We start from the raw sequence: 6,703 nt of genomic DNA, 5'->3' as shown, positions 1-6,703 counted from the left end.
CTTTGCAATAGCAAAATACTGTGGACTTTTATGGTAAGCCTTGGATTCTGGAAATGTCCCTAACAACGCAGCACGTTCAGTCAGGGGCCTGTCCAATTAACCCGGGACAAGTGAACACAATCTATTACCCAGGTCTCTGACGTTCAGCTGAACTCCAGAGTTGGGCCGGAGGTTGAATACCATCCGTGGAACCTCCCACCAAGACGAAATCCAACTCAAGAGGAAGGTGACATTTCAATCCACATGCTGAGAACAAGGCTCTGAAGAGGGGCTGACTCCCCTTGAGCCCCTTTGCTGGTACAGCAGTGGCGGGTTCAGGCACAGGCCTGGCAGCTTGGGGACCACCTGCCACCTGATCCTTCCACCATAGACGGTACTGGCAGGGATTGACACACTTCCAGGTGTGCCCGGGCCCAGGACTGAGCCAATGGCCAGGCACAAGCCAACAACCAGACTGAGAGTGACTGGGGGATGACCAGGCCTCACAGAAGCAGCTTTGGGTGTGGCTGGCACTGGCTCAGGACAGGGCCTGTGGTTATTTTGCGTGGAGGGGCAAAGCCTCTCCCCTGAGCACTCCCTCTGTTCCTTGCCTTTCGCTCCATTATCTTTGTTATCATCATCTCACAATGGTTTTGGTATTAGAACTTCAGAATTCGAATCCACTTCCCACAGCAACTCCTGTTTAGGTGCTCAGACTCTTCTGTCCAAACCTGCAGTTGTAGAAAAAGGACCTGATTAATTTCCATGGCTTGGAATATTAATGTGTCAGTAGGGCAATGCTCAGAGTAACCACTAGGGGGCAGACAAGGGCCAGGAACACCAAGATGCCCAAGAACCCAGGGCAGCTCTCCGTTCAGTACTTGGCCAATTGATGGGCGCTAGAGGCGGGGAGGGAGCACCACACGGAGTATGGACTGATCAGAGTATGGACTGATCGGTGGCTGAGGGATGAAGGGCACATAACCGCAGGTAGAAACCAGTTATGCATATGTCATTGGGGCTGAGAATGAAGGCACCGGCAGGATCACATCAGGCGATTGAGCTTCACAAGCACTCCTGAAACAGGCCAGTGATAGAGTCACAGCTGGTGAGGGGAGATGTGAAGGCCCATGGGATATGAAGCGGTATCCTTACATCTAGGGCGGGGCTGGAGCTACACAGGAGAAGAAAATGGGGAGCAGGAATTGGGCAAGAGTGCCAGGTCAGGCAACAGGGAGACTACAAGTTTCTTTAAAAGCACTAGAGCCAGCCCAGATCCAACCACATAGCTCTTAGTAAGAAGATGCGGGTTCATGACAGGACAAGCCTCCTTTCTCTAGGACATATGGCCGTCGAGCAGGGCCGGGAACCTGTCTGCTGCCAGGGGTCACGTGGGTGTTGACATCATTCACAAGCCAGAAAAAATTATCAAGTTAAAATTAGCTTGCTGTTTTTGGTCAACCATGTAACTGACTCACCCCTCATGTGTGGTGAGGAGCTGTGATGTTAGCTAGTATTGATGAAAGTGAGACGTTAAGACGTGGTCAGACATTTCCTTCTCCGACGATAGAGTCTCTGGCCTCTCTGAGCTGCTACAGGGACTGTGGAGGGAGGCACGGGGAAAGAGAAAGTATCAGGAGGTTCACACGCAGGGCCAACAAAAATGATGTCACTGCTTTACAAATGCAGCCTGCTTCCTGGCTCTTACAAAGTCTTGTCCCCTTCATAATCATTCCCATTCAGGATGATGATCCAAAACATTCCATCGGACCCACTCTGCACTCTGCCTTCAGACAAGGTGCTGTCACCTCCACATTCCTGAGCACCTACTGTGTGTGCTCACATATAAGTCACTCTATTGGTCTCAAACCTGCCCGTGGGGTTTGGGAGTGTGAGTGAGGGTATCCATTGGCCAGTCTGGGCTGGGAGGCGTCTGAGGCAGTGGTCTGTGAGGAGCTGTGAACAGGCCTGAGGGGAGGGTGTTCTAGACAGAGGAACAGCTAGAGTAAAGGTCCTGAGGCGGCAGCTACCACTGAGTATCTGGGGTCATTGGGAGGCAGGATGGGAGTAATGGGGTGTGACTGGTAGGGCCAGGGTTGAGGTGAGGCCCTGTCCCTCAGGTCTTCAGTCCAAGTAATCTGACTTCTGGAGATGGGTCTCTGGCCAGAGACGCCCTGGGCAGTCCCTAGCCTAGCTTGCCTGTGTGATCTCGGCAGGTGATGGCCAGACTCTGCACAGGTGTTCCAAGCAAGGCCCCTACTCCCTTCCTCCCCTGGGCCTCGTTGCCTCTCCTTCTGCTGGGTGAGCACCACGAAGTCTGGATGGCTTCTCCCCTCCCGCCAGCCTCCCCAGAGGCCTGGTTTGATGTGTGATCTGTCCCACCTCTGGTCACTTCTTCCGAGGGCCCTGGGGTGTGAGATGTGCTCCAACCCCGGGGCTCTGCCCTCTGTCATCTCAAATATATCCCGGGCCGGAGCTGTGGCGCTCTGCAAAGAATGGCGCACCCATGCGTACAGTTGGTTCAGGACACCGGCGCAGTGTCAGGCAGGCCACATGTTCCTGGGCTACCGCCAGGCTTCAGGGCTGAGGATGGAGGCCTGATCTGAGGCGGGTGGCCAGGTGTGCCCACAAGGTGTCCCAGCATGTGTTCAACTGCACCGAAGGTAATGAATCTTACAGTGTGGTTTTTTTCTTCATTGTTTCACGAAGATCCTCGTGTGTGTGTGTGTGTGTGTGTGTGTGTGTGTGTGTGAGAGAGAGAGAGAGAGAGAGAGAGAGAGAGAGAGAGAGAGAGAGAGAGAGAGAGAGAGAGAGAGAGACTTCCACATCAGCGGGCTAACTCAAGCTGTGACACTTTCCCAGCTTGGTGGACAGGGCAGCCGGAGAGCCCGGTTATGGTCATTGGACCTTGGGCAGACGGAGGCCAGCGGGAGAGGGGCTAGCAGAGGAGAGCATAGGCCAAGCTTTCAGGAAGCCTGACAAATGGCCTCTATAAAGCTCTGGCCCTGTCAGCCACCAGACAAGAGGCCCTTCCTAGACTGAGTCCACTGGCTGTCTCATCCAAACAGTGACAGAGGTGCCACCGCAGCAGAAAAAATGATGCTTTTCCATTAACATCTGACACGGATTTGCAGGCCCCAAACAGACTAGTGTGCATGTAAACACTCGGCCACGGCTGGGCCCTGGCCCAGCCCCAGAGCAGCCTCCTGGCCATTAATTGTCCACTGCCGGCCCAGCCAGCATGGCCCCACCTCCCAGCCAGTGTTATTTCAAAGCTGGAATCACTTCTTGCCCCTACAAACTGTGTTTACCAAACAGCGGATCAAGAGAGAGGGTATGCCCCATTCTGAATGTGGGGCAGCCAGTGCTGGATAAGGAACCCCAAGGACTGATGGCTAGGGCAGGGGCAACTTGTCATGGTCCTTTCCTGACTCTGTGCTGCTGAGCCTCAACTTGCCCCTGGAGGGTGGTAGGGGAACCGTGGCCCGCAGGGCGGGGCCTAACACATGCAGGGAAGATGGACATTCTCCTGGCATGGATTAAAATGGTTTTGGACAACTTCCTTGGGGTAGAGATGGTGACAGGAATAAGCCATGTGATACTCTCACCCCTGCCTGCCTGGTAGCACTGCCAGCATGACTGTGTTAGGCTGGGTTGTCTTAAAACAACAGCAACAAACAGTGACAGCCATAGATGTACAAGGAAGAACTTTAGACCAAGACGTGATTTTCCATCAGGAAGGCATCGCAGCCCAGCTCAGACTCACGTAGCTTCAGGCCAGTGTCGAAGGAAGGCGACCCGAATGCAGTCATCTGCATCCTGCCGGTTGTTCATAAGCCTTCCTCTGATGCTGACGCCACCTTCTCCCTCTTATCATCCAGCTTCTCTGATGATTTGCTCAGTGTACAGACTGCGTAAGTATGCTGAGAGGAGACAGATCTGACGCACAACGCTCCTGATTTTAACCCGTGCGGCATTCCCGTGTTCTGTTCTCACAATCGTCTCTTGATTCATAAACAAGTTTGGGATAAGCCCATTAGAGTGTTCTGCAATGCCCAGTCTTCTCAAGGTTATCCATAGTCCGCTAAGATCCACATAGTCAAATGTCTTGGCATAGTCGATAAAGAGCAAGCAAACATCTTTCTGGTATTCTCTGCTTTCAGCCAAGAGCCATCTGACGACAGCAATGATAGCCTTGGTTCTGAATCCAGCCTGGACCTCTGGCTGCTCCCTATCAGTGTGTTGCTGAATGACCTTCAGCAAAATTTTACACTCGTGTGTTGATCGATGATATTGTTCTATAATTTGAGCATTCTGTAGGTCCTAGTCATCTATTTTGTCATATGCTATGCATGGTTCCATCGCATTTGATAGTATGTCTATGCCCTGAAACCGGGCCTTTAAGTTTCTCATTGGTGGCTTTAAAGTTGTGGGTTGTCTGAGTCCCCTGAGATAGGTACAATCAGCCTGGCAGGACTAGAAGAATAGACACTTATCTCACAATACACGGGTGGAAGTCTAGGCAGACGGGGGGGGGGGGGGGGGAAGGTCAGACCAAACCCAGGGAGGTCCATGTGACTCCAACATGAAGAAGAGGAAAGGGAAGGAGGAAAGCGAGTGGGGGTGGGGAGAAACTGAGATGATGACATGGCGGGAACAGAGTACTAACCCACCCAGAGGGAGAGTATTGGTTGTGTCTCCACAGAATTGGAACGTGCATACAGACCCCACCATGACGCACCAAACCAGGAGGGCAAGGTAACACATGGAGGACTCCATGAAAAGACTGGACTACAGGGCTGGCCCCAACCAGAACCAGCCTGCCCACCACCCTGGAAGGGTGTGCCTCAGAGAACAACAGGAGACCTTCTGGTGGGGGAAAGGAACCGACCTCCCAGCCCCAGATGGAAGCAGACGCAAATGAAGGGGGAGGAAGGGAGTGGAGCACACCCTGGCCCACCAAACCCTGAGGACAATAGCCCCGCTCAGAGCAGCCAATACACAGAGAGGACCATTTGACCGGCCTCACTATGAAACACAACTTCTCTCACTGACCCATAGCCCTACAGGCAACAACACTGGAGACACATGGTGGGAACTGTGCCCGACCCAATTGAGCATGCAACAGAACAGCAAGGGGGGCAGAGCAAGGAAGTCCCGAGGGAATACCAAAAATAGACTTTGGGGCCAGGGCATGGTACCCCATAAGACCTGACGGGAAAACACTCCTAAAGGCCAACAGATCTTGAACTATTTACAGACTTTTCTTTTTAGTTTTGTTTTGCTTTTGTGTTTCATTTTATGTGTCATTGAGTTTTTTGTTGTTATTGCTGTCATTGTTTTGTTTTTCTGTATCGCTTTGTGCAGTGCTATCTTGCTTTTATGTGCATATTATTATCTCTGCAGGTCTATCTAGATAAGATAGGCTGGATAAACAAAGGGGCGAAGAAAACAACGGGACTGATGGTTCTGGGGGAGGGGGGACATGGGAGAGTGGGATGTGGGGGCAAGGAAGTGATGTTAACCAACCCAGGGACAAGAGAACAACAAGTGATCCAAAGTTGGTGGTGAGGAGGGTGTGGGAGGCCTGGTAGGGATTGATCAAGTGTAATGTAACTGAGAGGAATCACTGACACCCAAATGAAGGCTGAGCATGATAGTGGGACAAGAGGAAAGTAAAAGGAAATAGAGGAGCTTTTTCCCAGGCGACTGCCGAAGATGGCGGAGGGGCAGGTCCTGGTGCTCGATGGCCGTGGCCATCTCCTGGGCCGGCTGGCTGGCGGCCATTGTGGCCAAGCAAGTGCTGCTGGGCCGCAAGGTGGTGGTGGTGCGCTGTGAGGGCATCAACATTTCAGGAAACTTCTACAGAAACAAATTGAAGTACATGGCTTTCCTCAGGAAACGCATGGACACCAACCCCTCCTGCGGCCCCTATCACTGCCGGGCCCCACGCCGCATCTTCTGGAGAAATGTGCGAGGCATGCTGCCCCTCAAGACCAAGCGGGGCCAGGCTGCCCTGGACCGGCTCAAAGTGTTTGATGGGATCCCGCCCCCCTATGAAAAGAAAAAGCGGATGGTGGTCCCTGCTGCCCTCAAGGTGGTGGGACTGAAGCCCACACGCAAGTTTGCTTACCTGGGCCGACTAGCCCATGAGGTGGGCTGGAAGTACCAGGCGGTGACAGCAACCCCGGAGGAGAAGAGGAAAGAGAAGGCCAAGATCCATCACAGGAAGAAGAAGCAGCTCATGAGGCTGAGGAAACAGGCCGAGAAGAACTTGGAGACAAAGAGCAACAAGTACACAGAGGTTCTAAAGACCCATGGACTCCTGGTCTGAGCCCAATAAAGACAGTCCTTCAACAACAACAACAAAAAGGAAATAGAGGAAAGAACAAGGAGGCAAAGGGCATTTACAGAGGTCTAAATACAGGCATGTACATATGTAAATAATTTATATATGATGATAGGGAAATAGATCTATGTGCATATATCTATAGGTTTAGTATAAAGGTAGCAGATGGACATTGGGCCTCCACTCACGTACTCCCTCAATGCAAGAACACTTTGTTCTATTAAACTGACATTCCATGATGCTCACCTTCCCGATACGATTGCTGAAGACAAAGCGGGTGCATAAGCAAATATGGTGAAGAATGCTGATGGTGCCCAGCCATCAAAAGATATAACGTTTGAAGTCTTCAAGGCTTGAAAGTAACTAAGTTACCAT

At 52.0% G+C, this 6,703-nt stretch overlaps 1 pseudogene; it reads left to right on the top strand.

Annotated features, from left to right (window-relative positions):
- The first annotated feature begins 5,691 nt into the window (after positions 1-5,691).
- LOC142448845 (large ribosomal subunit protein uL13-like) lies at positions 5,692-6,320 on the top strand (annotated as a pseudogene).
- The last annotated feature ends 383 nt before the right edge of the window (positions 6,321-6,703 follow it).

The sequence above is a fragment of the Tenrec ecaudatus genome, chromosome 5 (assembly GCF_050624435.1).
Source record: "Tenrec ecaudatus isolate mTenEca1 chromosome 5, mTenEca1.hap1, whole genome shotgun sequence".
NCBI lineage: Eukaryota > Metazoa > Chordata > Mammalia > Afrosoricida > Tenrecidae > Tenrec > Tenrec ecaudatus.
The sequence above is the reverse complement of the archived record's forward strand: the minus strand, read 5'-3'. Positions and strand labels throughout refer to the sequence as shown.